The sequence below is a fragment of the Callospermophilus lateralis genome, chromosome 19 (genome assembly GCF_048772815.1).
Source record: "Callospermophilus lateralis isolate mCalLat2 chromosome 19, mCalLat2.hap1, whole genome shotgun sequence".
NCBI classification, from domain to species: domain Eukaryota; kingdom Metazoa; phylum Chordata; class Mammalia; order Rodentia; family Sciuridae; genus Callospermophilus; species Callospermophilus lateralis.
The window spans coordinates 30,382,301-30,396,425 of NC_135323.1; the positions used below are offsets into that span (position 1 = coordinate 30,382,301).

Here is a 14,125-nt window from a genome sequence, read left to right on the forward strand (position 1 = left end):
CCTAGATTGCTTCTATAACCTAGTTATTGTAAAGTATGCTACCAAAAACATGGTTAGGCATGTGTTGATATAGTATGCTGATTAATTCTGTTGGATAAATATGGGGGATGATATAGCTGGGTCATATATTGATTTAATTTCTCATCTCTTGTCACATCAAACACCTATGTCAAACACTGCTGGGAAGTTCAACAAATTTTCTTTTAAATTTGTAATTTAATATTATTTGTGTATTTATTTGATTAACATTGCTCTCCTTTAAGGTTAAATTTCATAAGGGCAAGGATTCTGACCTGCTTATAGGTAGAATTTAACACAAGTCCTGAACACAGTAGCCAGACAGTCCTGCCAATCTACAGTGATACTCATGCTCCTCAACCTTCCCATCCATTAGCCCAGAAGAGTTGGTTATTTCCTCTTCTAGCCACCAAAGCTTAGATACCGCCTGATTCCCCAAATTAGCAAGATCAAGTTTTACCCAACTGAGAAGAATGGGCACTTAACTAAGTTAAATAATCTTGCTTGCATTTTTTTCATAATTGTAATTATAAATTGTGGAATTTGAACCTGAAACACAAATCATTCCAGAGCACTTCTGTGTCTTTCTACACCAAGAGAAATTTAGTCAGACAATTCCAGTCAAGACAGGCTTTCCATGGGAATAACAACTTGGGCTACCATTATGAAAGGATGGAAATATCATAATGATGGGGACCCTTACATCACTAAGTTTGTGGATCACCTGTTCATTTATATTATATCAGCCTGATGTTTTCCTGAATGTAATCTGAGATTGGACTTTTATCTGTTGTATATGAAAATAAGAAAGAAGATAAACGATTCATATTGATAAGGACTGTATGTTTTTCATTCTTGTATGATTAATTTTATGAGGCTGAACCATCCTTATTTATACTATGTCCTCATTTTTTGCTATCACTATCTGCAACCAAAATAATAACTGGGAATTAAACATCTGAATACTTAAATATATAGAACAGATCTTTAAAGTATGTGGTTAGTGCTTCACTAAATGTATAGAGGAGATGCCAGAGTCATGAGGGCAGTCTTCTGGCACATAATGCTTTCCTGGACATGCACAGCAAAAATTTAGTATGCAAATATCTTTGTGTTTGATGATATTACCTTCTATGGAATTAAGTTCATGAGGAACATGCCTCTCTCTCTCTCTCTCTCTCTCTCTCTCTCTCTCTGTGTGTGTGTGTGTGTGTGAGATGACTTCTCCCTGTGTTACCTGGCCTTGAACTCCTGGGCTCAAGTGAATCTCTAGCCTCATCCTCTTGAACAACTAGGACTACAGAAGTCTGCCACCCTGCCTGGCTAGAGCTTGGCTTCTTTGATTGCCCTTTGCAGAAAAAGAACTTTTGCATAGATTGGGGTCCAGCACTGGATGCATTTTTCATCTCAAGGAATGTCTAACCCATCTTTGTTGGTACAAATCCCAACCAGTCCAACCAGCCTCAGAGCTATGAAAGACGGGGAAAATAATAATAGCCCTGGATATTTTATTATAGTAGTCAAATACATGATTTGAAGGAAGATGAAATTATATTAGTTCCATAGAGGTTTTATATACAGAAAATATAAAAAAGATTTTGGGTTATGGTAAGATTGTTACTGACAACCTAACCCTGGGACCTGCCTTGATCCTAGCTGGCTGGATTTGGCTTCCTGCCCACATAATAAATAGACAAAAGATGGTAAAATGAGTATTGAACTTGATGCAGTTCTATCAACCCAGGAGGAAGTGGTTAGATTACTTCTCCTTACCTATCCCACAGACACAATTATAATTTACAGAAACAAAAGCCAGGTGATAGACATGTGTATATTTGGTTGATCTGAAGAGGGAGCATCTGGAAAAAAAAGACAGGAAATGCACAGATGCAGATTTAGTCTATGTTGTCCCAGATAGAATGAAATCTCCATTTCCATCCTCTTTGGTGCCTGTCAGGGTGGGAGGTGGAAGCCCCATGGCCCCCAGCTTCAACTCTCAACATAAGGAAGTCATTCCCAATTTCAGATGGGGTGCCTCTGAATTCAGTCTGTTTCAAGATTTTAATTGTCAATAGTTTATCAAATGACACCATAATCTCTCCTTGTTTGAATGCATGCCAGAGATGTAGGAAAGGTTGGTGAAGGGGGAGTATCGGTTTGCACAGAGTCAGAAGAAAGAGAGAAGGAAGCACACAAGCACAGCTTGAATGTCTTCTCATTCTGTTATGTTTTGAAAACTTGGAGGCTTTGTTACCTAAACCGCTCTTTCTCAGGCTAATCAGACAAAGAATTTGACTCAGACTTGAGATAATGAGCTGGTATAATTTCCAAACACTCAGACATGGCATCCTCACATCAGGAATCTGTTGAGAGTCTCACAAGTGACAATTGTTTTTATAAGACTCCTCCTACACCAGCTCCCAGGGTCTGCTCTCCATCCACAACCACCCATTTACCGAAAAGCAGGGAGCCACCTGCTCAGATACCTCTTGGCCTAACGAAAAACCTGGGATCATCTTTTTGGAGTTCTGGTGCTGGATGTGCTCTCTGTGGTGATATCTGCCATGAGATGGGTGGGTAGAGATTTGTGGTTCACTGGTCATGCAGGCTGCTGTTCTCCTCTTCTGTCCTTTCACACCCATTGATCATGGACATGCATTATTTTCAGAGACAGAGGTTATTTTTTGCTCTAAAATCTGTCTAACTTGCTGACTACTGCAGGGATCTCTTAATGGTGGCACAGGAAGTAGCCTGGATTGACATTACTCAGTGCATCCATCAGTGTCATCTTGTTCATCCCCATTTTTTTAGGGGACTTCTGGCCATCAGGGTACTGGCACACAGCCTGAATGTGCTGGGAAGGTGGCTGTGGCCCAATCAAGTCAAATCATCTTTCTGTATTAATAAACCAGGAAGATGAAGTGATCAGCAAAGACACACAGGGAAAGAACCTGAAGAGGCCCAGCAATCTCACCTGACTCAATGACCAAATGTCCCAGATACCAGCTCTTTGTAAAGAACTCTGCTAGGGACTAGGGGCGTAATAGTGGATAGTACAGAGATCTCGCTCCAGAGAAGTTCACATTCTGGAAAGTTAAACAAAGGTGGAATCCAACAATGTTGTAGGACAGTAAAGAGAACAACAACAAGAGAAATGTGTTCCAGGGAAAATAAGAGGTTGTCCAGGGGAGGAAGTGGCTCCGTGTGAAGAGGTGGTGTTGAAAGCCTTTACCAGATGAAGTTTTTCTTTGAGCTGGGTTTTGATGGATGATTAAGAATCTTCTGGGCTGGGGCTGTGACTCAGTGGTAGAGTGCTTGCCTTGGGTGTAAGGCCCTGGGTTTGATTCTCAGCACTGCATAGAAATAAATAAGGAAAGAGAGAAAGAAGGAAAAAAAGGTCCATCAACAACTAAAAAAAATTAAAAAAAAGTCTTCTATGAGCAAGAGGGCATTGTAAGCAGAGGAAAGTGCATGAGTAGTTATTTAGATATAACTTTTTTTGGGTGGAATTCAAGGATTTTGTAATGAGAAGACCCAAGGAGACAAAAACTGATTAGAGGACATTTAATTCCAATGTTTCACTTGAGTTTCTGATAAGAAGCAATAACCTTTGGGTGTAATGATAACTCTGATCGAATTTTTATTAATAATTTCATAAACCTGAGCTCAAAGATCAAAAAGGGCATGTCTCATGACTCATTGCCAACTGCCAAGGTGGAGGGGGCACCTGGCTTCTGCAATAGTGGGTGGGGCACAGGTGGTTTTTTCTACTGGCTGTATACCCAGCTCCACTTCCTTTCCCAGCCTATAAATATGCCAGACTGACTTCATTGACTCACAGCTGCTCACAGAAGGCAAGTTTGGCACCTTCCCCTGTGAAAAGATAGCTCACATAGCTGGAAGTCAAACTCAGAGGAGAAAATTTTGGAAGGAAAGTAGTGATGGATCTGATCCCAAACTTTTCCATGGAAACCTGAGTTCTCCTGGGAATCAGCCTGGTGCTCCTCTACCTGTGAGTAACTGTCCCAGTTCCTCTCCTCTTGAAACCTCCCATTTCTGTGACTAGGAGGTTTAGTGATATCATTTGATTTGGGGGATGAACTTCTGATTGAGTCTCAGTTTGTACCTAGATTAATCAGCCAGAGTTCTGTAGAGGCAGATTACAAACAACTGGACACCTTCTGAAAAGTGATGCACCCTCTGCAAATTTTCATAATTCTGGGAGTAAAGAGGAGTCTTCACAAGTTTCTGTGTCATTGTTTATCTTTTGTGTTCTATGTGCACTACAAGAGATGTGTAGGAGGCTTGTCTCCTGTGGAGCAGGTGGTTCTTGCTCCTTCTCCCCACGTCCTAGCACCATTCGTAAAATGCACCAATTGCACCCCAGGTGCTACCACAGGCTCAGACTCAGTTCTTCCCTCTGTTCTCTTCCCTTTCCCTGGAATAGCCCTCCCTCCAAAAACTAAATTCCTTCTCCCTGAAATATGCAACTACTGCTGAATGATGAAACTATTGAGCAAAGACCTGGGAGAAATTCTGAACTTTTATTCCTTAAGTTAGCATCAGTGTAGAGATTTGTTTCTTTCTTGATTTGAAATCTAATGGCAGCTTCAAGAGACAGAAGTTAACAAGCCCATTTTGTATTTTAAATATTTTCCCATGATATTCCAGTACAGGAGCATGAATAAAATAATCTAGTAAAAGAAGTCCTTTAAATAGTGGGATTCCTGGGCTGGGGTTGTGGCTCAGTGGTAGAGAGCTCGTCTGGCATGTGTGAGGCACTGGGTTTGATCCTCAACACCACATAAAAATAAATAAATAAAATAAAGGTATTGTGTCTGCCTACAACTAAAAAAATATTAAAAAATAGTGGGATTCCTGGTTTCATGGAGCATGGGAAGAGAGCAGTTATTTCTGACTGAGGGTAGAAGACATTGCCCCAAGGAGACCTTTGACTTCTATCTTAAATCCACTTTTATAAGTAGGGATTCATAATGATGTGAAAATAGAAAATATAAACCTGGTTGTAACAATTGAAGTAAAGGGTAATATTCAGGCTTTTGTTGGATCTATTTTCCCTTCAATGGCATTTTAAAATTAATGGAAATGTTTTAATTTCATTCTGTTCAATAGTAGAATTTTTTTGAGGTAAGTTCCTCACGTTCCTTCTGAAGGTCAAAATAGGACCCTTGGATTTTGTATTTGTGAAAACCAACTTTTTTAAAAACCCATCTTTTTTGAACAGTTGAAGGAATATTAATCTAATACATACATCCATGACATAGATTGCACATGTCTTTAAATATACCTGCTCAGCAGGTTATTCTTACTCAACAGTTTCCCATATGCCAGTGTTCTTAATTTCTCACATTAGATGAGTAAGAGAGAATGTGGACCAGGGATGCAATAAAAGGCATCCAGATAGGAGTTATGAAAAAGTGGGAGATTATTCCTCTCTGCTGAGGGAAGAAGGCCCACTGGAGGCCACTAGAGAGGCCAACATGATGGTATCAAGTCAACTTCCTAAACTGACACCAGTGAGTGAAATGACCTGGACGAAATTTAGGCTGAATTGCTCAGGAATTTTCAAGTTCATGTTTGGGGACTTATATCAGATATTTACTGTAGCATTGGGAGCCTAATGATGGAATTAGCTGCTCTGAGCTAAGTATTATGACTTTTGGAGTCTCTCAGGGAATGTGAGAGAGGAGATGATGAGCAGATGTAATTAGGGCCATTGGAGTTTTTGTTGTTATTTATGGCCTACATGTTACCTGCCTGGCTTCATGGTTCCCATTCTTGATCAGTGACTCATGAGCCACTATATACTCACAGTCACAATCCCTTGACCTGGGTTTCTCTTCCACTTTATAGATATGGGGCCTATTCACATGGATATTTTAAGAAGCTGGGAATTCCTGGGCCAACACCTCTGCCTTTTTTGGGAACTCTTCTTAATTACCGCTGGGTGATTGTCATTTGAGCTCCCAGTTTTGTCTCTTTTGGTTGCAAACATCTGCTTAGTTACATCAGTAGGAATTCAGCTCCATGAGAGAAGTTTCAAGATTTCTAAGCTTCAGAAACTGTGTGAGGGCCTCATCCAAAGCATAGTCAGGTTTACCCTGGGGCTCTGTTTACACCTCCTCCTGGCCTCAGGTTCACTTCTGTTGATGGGCTCAGGACTCTGGCACATCCACACTGTAAGCTGTGGACTTTATGTTCAGCAGACTGTGAGCATTCTCAGAGGATTTTCATTTTTCTCAGTGCAGATTCTAGGAAGACACACTCAAACCTCTGGGATGCTTTATTTGCACACTTAAAATATTACAAATAAAACCTAGCCTGAGGAAGATTAATTGCTTAGTTTCTATGATGAAAACTCAGAGCCAGTGTCTAACTATATGTGTCCTATGTGCAGAGAGGTAGCAATTTCCCTTTTCCAAGTTGAGCTACAACACAGGAAGGCAAGTCCACTTTTTATTTGCTCACTATGTCACTTACTTACTCAACAACATGATTGTAACAACATAAATCTCCTAGGCTAGAAGAGGTTGCTGGTGTCCTTAACTCCCTAATTCTACTAGAATTCTAGTTAAAACACGAGATAAATTAAAATGATACTCAATGAGGAGATAAAAGATCATGCGTGGCCCTGGGAAACACTCACTTTTCCTCACCCTGGGTTTCCTCATGTGCCCATGGAGGTGATAATTCAGAAGGTCCCAGTATTTCTGAGACAACATAAGTAGAAGAAAAAATATTGCAGAAGAGAAGCATGTTGTATTCATAGACAAGGGAAATTGGTTGATTATGTATAAAAGAAAATTCAAGTGACTTTACATATTTTATTTCAAACATTGCATATTTTCTCTTTTCTCCTCAGAAGCCTCTGAATAAGAGCTTCTCTCTAACCACCTGTGAGGAACAACAAGCCTGATTTCATGGGATTTGGGTCATTTGATGCAATGTCTGTACATTTGCAACAATAATGTAATTTCATTTTGTTCTTCTTCCTAGGGTTTGTCTAATTTTGACACAGAATGTTATAAAAAGTATGGGAAAACATGGGGGTGAGTATTCTGGAACTTTCTCTTTGGTAGACTTGTTATGATGTGGCGCCCCAACGCATGAGAACAACCTCAGCCCTGAGCTTTTGGATGCAACCCTCTGTGCTGCAAAGTCCTTGGAGTCTTGCCCTGCCAAAGGTTCTGCATGTCACCAGGAGTCTGGGTCTACAGTCTGACTTAGATTGAGAATGTTGCATGTTTTGGCTTTTCTCTTGCTTTTGATGACCCAGAGTCTCCAGCCTTACTTTGTGTCCAATGTCTGGCTATTTCTATCTTCCCCATTTTTCTTTCTTTTTGACCCCTTTGGCTGAATAAAATGTATTATTTGAGAATTGTTTTTTAAAATCATGGGCTTATAAATTTATGACATCATCTATTTCCTCCATTGATTTCCTTTTAATTTAAAGACAAAATTCTCTTATTTAAATTTCAGATTTAATGTATGCTTTTGAACAAAAGGCTGGGAGGTACTGGGAAGCAGATGGGAAACCATTTCTGCTCAGATTTTTTCATTTACTTAACTTTATTTCTTCTTTTTTATTGTCATCATTATTGTTGCTCATATGCCATTTTTAAGTTTTCAGCATTGACTTTTCAATGAAGCATTTCTTTCTCTCCTTCACCCATTTTATGTTAAGACCAGACATAGGATGTAGTTACACCAGTGAGTTCCCTGGTGAATTGATAGGGTTTATATTGGAGGGTGGCCACAGCTAACTGTAGCAAGTATTCCCTTTTAGAGCTGGTGGGGGGTTGGTGGGAGCCGTAGAAGAGGTGTAATCATTTTGCTCTACACTAAAAATAGTGGTAAAAGACATTGACTCTTCTTCTCCATCTTCTCTCATCAATCCCCATAAAGCCACAGGCCTGGCCAGAGTGTTCTGCTCAGTTGACATGGCCCAAGGACACAACATGTGATCCAAGGATACAACATGTCCCACTGGATCTCCAAATCCCCCATTCTAGCTACCACTTGCAAAACTTAGTAATTGTGAGAAGTTATTCAATTGTCTGCCTTCAATTTTTTCACAAACCTATATTTTGCTATGTAAAAATTTATGGAGACTATGGGTTGAGGCTGTAGCTCAGCGGCAGAGCGCTTGCTTAGCACGTGTGAGGCACTGGGTTTGGTCCTTAGCACCATATGAAAATAAACAAATAAAGGCATTCTGTCCACCAACAATTACAATAAATAATAAATAAATAAGTTATGGAAAGTAGTGTACGCAATACTATTGTATTCATCATCTAGATTTAACAAGTGTTCCAATGCTATTTCTAACTATGATCTCTTAGGTGGTGTATTTTGTCTCTTTCTACCTACTTTATCTACATTACCCTTTATGCTATGAAGACTGCAGTGGCTTCTGTGGTCAGAATCCCCAACTAGAACTTCATGTTGCTATGTATTGTAGGACTAGGCAGATAGAATAGGTAACATCAGGATCGAAGTCTGGATTTCTGCTGCAGAATCAGGCCTGTTAGATTTAATCAGCCCGATTTTTCTAACACAGCATATATGATGGTCGACAGCCTGTTTTGTTTATTACGGAGCCAAGCATTATCAAAACAGTGCTCATCAAAGAATGTTATTCTGTCTTCACTAACTGGCGGGTAAGCATTCACTTTTCAACAATTTTCACATTTAATTAGTCATATTTAAGTTTTAATTTATTCTTTTCATTTATACATGAACTAGAATGTATTTTGACATATTATACTTACATGACGTACAACTTCCCAAGCCTGTGTTTGGACATAATGTGGAGTTTCTCTAGTTGTGTATTCATATATGAAGATAGGAAAGTTATGTGTGATTCATTCTACAGTCTTTCCTATTCTCATCACCTCACCCTTCCCTTTGTTCCCCTTTGACTAATTCAAAGTAACATTTATTTATTTATTAACTCGATTTTTATCCTGAGATATTTATAGGTTCAGAGGGCATTCCTTGCCAAACAAATTATCAGGCAGTTGCATGTATAATTTATTCTGTTTTACCCAATGATAATTTCTTACATGACTATAAATTTATTAAGTTCCTATTTCTATAGTAACAGGAAATTGATACAATCTAGGCTTTTTATTTTCATTTTTCCTGTTTTGTGTGCCTATATGTATGAGTGTGCAGCTCTGTGCAAATGTATCACATGCCTATATTTGTGCATATTTAGATTGTGTTTTTAATATGTTTTCACAAATTCTTCATTAACCTTAGAAATGTGCCTGGTTTCTTGTGTGTTGACCACATTGGTCAACGTTTGCACATACAAATAGGGAAAATCCTGTCTGTATGCTTTTTATTTGTTTGTTTTTCTTTTCCTCTGACATTAGCTCAGAGTTCCAGTGTGAGATTGAATAAGAGCCAGGAGAGTGAACATTTCTTTTGAAGGATATAGACTTTAATCTTCCAAAGTTTACCCCAATTTTAGATGAGGCTGATGTGTGTGTGTGGATTCCCATACAATCTCTATATTCACTTTTTAAAAACTTTGGGGGCTAGATTTAGGTCAGTTGGTAGAGTGCTTGCCTTGCAGGCACAAAGTCTGGAGTTCAATCCTCAGCATCACAAAAAATTTTTTAAAAACTTTGATTAGTGTATGATAATTGTGGATGATAATAGAACTTGCTGCTATGTTCAATAATACATCTACACTCAGATGAACGTTTTTACTTGTATTTCTGTATATGACTGAGCAGACATTGTAGAATTGTTCCTGATGCTTGGGAGAAAGCATTCAGTTTGCCACCAGTAAGTGTATAGTTAGCTGAAAATGGATTTTTTATAGAATCTCTTTATCAAGTTGAAGAAACTTCCCTCTGTTCCTAATCTCCTAAATTTTTACAGTGAATGAGTGCTGGAAGCATATATTTATTTTTGGGTGCAGTGGGACTGAACATTGAACTCAGGGGCACTCAACCACTGAGCCACATCCCTGGTCCTATGTTGCACTTTATTTAGAGACAGGGTCTCACTGAATTGCTTAGCACCTCACCGTTGCCAAGGCTGGCTTTGAACTTGTGATCATCCTGTCCCAGACTCCCGAGCTGCTGGGATTACAGGCATGACCACTGTGCCTGGCTGGAAGCATACATTTTAATACAAAAATATATTTTATATGATGGAACTAAATTTCAGGGATTTTGCTTTGGTGGGCTAGCTCCCAGGTGAAAAATATAATTATCTTCCTTTCGCCCTCTGCCCTTGTAGAAAATATTGGAAGAACTTCCATTAATAACTTGTGTTTTTTTCTATATGTCTTTTATTTATTTGTTTTTCTTTTCCTCTGACATTAGCTGGGAGTTTTATGTAGACAAAATCTTTTAAGTTTCAAATATTATTATTTTTAAAATTATCATACCTAAGCACCCCTTTATCAAGATGCTTATGCTGTAAATGCATGTAAAGACAGAACTGGTCTTAGGAAACATACAGTTGACCGAACGTCTGGTATCTGTCACCAACCCATTTCTGCTCTGCATAGCCCTGGGGGTTATGCTAGGTTTTCTTAAGTCTTCTTCCTGTCTATTCCCCTGGAAAAAGCTTCCAACCAAGGGAAATTTTACATCTAAACAAGGGTTGGAATATAAAGTCCAAAAATGATGTGAGGTACTTGGTGTCTCTTCCAAACTCTCAGGTGGTTAGGCATTTGGAATAAATACTATTGAGTGTCTGACATAGAACTAGCTACCTAGTAGGCAGTCAATGTTATAGATAAAGCTTCATCCCAGGGTTTCATAAGCTGACTTCCAGACCACTCACGTATAATCGAATCAAGCCTTTATTGAGGCACACCGGTGGTGGCTGACCAGAACATAAATTCTTCCCCTGATCAGCCCCGAACAATTGCAAGTGCACTCCTTATAAGTTTGAAAACTGCAAAACGGGTGTTCAGGGGGTCTATCCAATGCAAGCAAACTAGTTTACAGAAGCGGGACAGTGTAGTCAAGTGGAGGGAAATCTAGCCAATCACAGTTAACCCAGTCACCCCAGTTACAGAAACAGAACCCTGTTACCCTAGTTATAGAAACAATACCCCATTAGGTAGTTCCATGTTCTTAAAGGTTTCTATAGTAAAAGGAAAAGAACATCTTGCCCCAGTCATGACTCTTCTACTTGGCATGGTTGTTTTACAGGATGAGGTCATAAAACAAAATGGAGTCACATTTATTCCTACTATCACATTCCCCACTGGTTTTAGTAGGTTTGATGTCAATGTTGCACATCATTAGGCTTAAGTCCAGGTGTTCTTTTTTTACTATCACATTCCCCACTGGTTTTAGTAGGTTTGATGTCAATCTTGCACATCATTAGACTTATGTCCAGGTGTTCTTTTTCTACTATTACACACTAAACATTTTTTTAAATAAATAAAGCTGTTTAACAAACTTTTGCACCTGTGGAGACCTCCACATTTGTGTAGACAAAATCTCTTTTTTCTTTGGACTCTAGAATTTGGTTCCAGTGGGATTTATGAAAAAAGCCATCAGCGTGTCTGAGGACGAAGAATGGAAGAGAATAAGAACACTGCTGTCTCCAACCTTCACCAGTGGAAAACTCAAAGAGGTAATAAAGTAGGAAGGCTTTTCATTGGAAACTTAAAGGATTAATCTGGGTATGGGTAGAAAGTGTGATAGATAGTTGTCCCTTTCAAACGGATAGTCCTCTGAATTTTAACTTCCTAAAAATATTCTTTTGTCTTTATGTTTTAGAAGAGATATAATGAGATTCATTATAAATGTCTCATACTTCTTCATCCTGGGAAAGCCATAGCGTTGGGGACTGAGTCTCCTCACTTAACTATGGGTGATCTTGTGTTTTGTGCTAGATGTTCCCCATCATTAACCAGTATGGAGATGTGTTGGTGAAAAACATGAGACTGGAATCAGAGAAGGGCAAGTTTATCAACTTGAAAGAGTAAGTAGCAGGGCAGCTCTGGCATTCCAAGCTCCAATAGGAGCCCGTCCAACTGCCTGCCACAGAACCGAATTCCAAATGTTGAGCTAGTGCAATGAGCAGACAAAAGCAAGGGTTTGGAGTCACAACTCCAACTGTTAATCCAAGAAGGAGCTGCTCCCAGAAGGAGACAGGGCAGCTGGGGGAGAAAGGATCTCTACTGTATCCACCAAGGTTTGTTTGGCTGCAAATATTTGTGACTTTGGATATACTAGAAGACAAAATACTGTCAAGGTCAAGGTCACCTGTTGTGAGTCCTCTAGGAAGACTTAGTTATTCCTCCCTTGTCCTGATGAAGCTCAGTTTGTACACAACTATTATTATTCACATTCTATTTGTGCTACTGTAGTGTGTCTGATTATGGATCTTATCCCTGTGTGGGTGAGCTTCTTGAGTTCAGAGGTGAGTCTAACTCACCTCACTGTCCCCATCACTCCTGGAACAAGGGCAGTACCTCATTTGCAACTCATAAAGGCCTCATAGTCAGTGTGAAGGGATCATGGACTCATCTGATAGTTCAGCAGATAACCGTGAGTGTGTGGCTCTCTGCTTGTCTTGCCTGGGCATGTGAACTTACTCCTACTTCTTGCTGCATGTATAGTGGAAGGATTGGGAAGAGGCACTGGTTTTATCTTTCCATATCTTTCTCTATTCAGCATCTTTGGGGCCTACAGCATGGATGTGATCACTGCTACATCATTTGGAGTGAACATCGATTCCCTCAACAACCCACAAGATCCCTTTGTGGAGAAAGTCAAGAAGCTCTTAAAATTTAATTTCTTTGACCCTTTGCTTCTCTCAATAAGTATGTGGAATACCATGTTATTTGTTCCCTTTCTTTATTTAAATAAGATCATTATTGATACATAATTAATAATCTTTTAATCACCCCACTTAATTATACAATTAAATTGTTTTCAGTACAAAGATATACTCAGCCACTAGTGACCATTTATCAACTCAGAAACAGGCTACCATTTCATTATCAACTCTCTATTCCCCAAGCCTAAGCAATCATGGATCTATTTTCTGACTCTATAGATTTGCTGATAGTGTGAATTTTCTTTTTTTCAAGAGATAGAGATAGAGATAGAGATGAGAGAGAGAGAGAGAGAGAGAGAGAGAGAGAGAGAGAGAGAGAGAGAGAATTTTTTTAATATTTATTTTTTAGTTTTTGGTGGACACAACATGTTTATTTTATGTGGTACTGAGGGTCAAACCCAGCACCCTGCGCATGCCAGGCGAGCACATTACTGCTTGAGCCACATCCCCAGGCCTTGTGAATTTTGTATTAATGAATCCTACAATACGTGGCTTCTTTCATTTATCATTGTATTTTCAAATTCTTCCATCCTGAAGCATGTGTGAGTACTTCATTTATTTTTTTAAAAAATTATTTATTTATTTGTTCTAATGAATTATAGATGACAGCAGAATGCATTCCACTACATAAAACACAAAGGGAGCACAACTTTTCACTCACTTCTGTACTTGTAGATGAAGTAGATTCACACCATTTGTGTCATCATACATGTTCCTAGGGTAATGATGTCCATCTCATTCCACCATCAATCCTACACCCTTCTCCCCTCCATTTCCCTTGCCCTATCCAAAGTTCCTCCATTCCTTGGATGAACCCCCCACCCCCCATTATGGATCAGCATCCACTTATGAGAGAAAACATTTGGCTTTTTGTGTTTTGGGATTGGCTTACTTCACTTAGCATGTTATTCTCCAACTCCATCCATTTATCTGAAAATTCCATGATTTTACTCTCTTTTAATGCTGAATAATATTCCATTGTGTATATGTAACACATTTTCCATCTATTCAACTGTTGATGGGCATCTAGTTTGGTTCTAAAGTTTAGCTATTGTGAATTGAGCTGCTATAAACACTGATGTGGCTGCATCACTGTATTATGCTGATTTTTAATCCTTTGGGTATAAACCAAGAAGTTGGATAGCTGGGTCAAATGGTGGTTTCATTCCAGTTTCTCTGAGGAATCTCCATACTGCTTTCCAAAGTGGTTGCACCAATTTGCAGTCCCACCAGCAATGTAAGTGCCTTTCCCCTCACATTC

At 39.2% G+C, this 14,125-nt stretch overlaps 1 pseudogene; it reads left to right on the forward strand.

Annotated features, from left to right (window-relative positions):
- Positions 1-3,959: 3,959 nt before the first annotated feature.
- LOC143384857 (cytochrome P450 3A9-like) overlaps positions 3,960-14,125 on the forward strand; it is a 28,952-nt pseudogene continuing 18,786 nt past the window's right edge.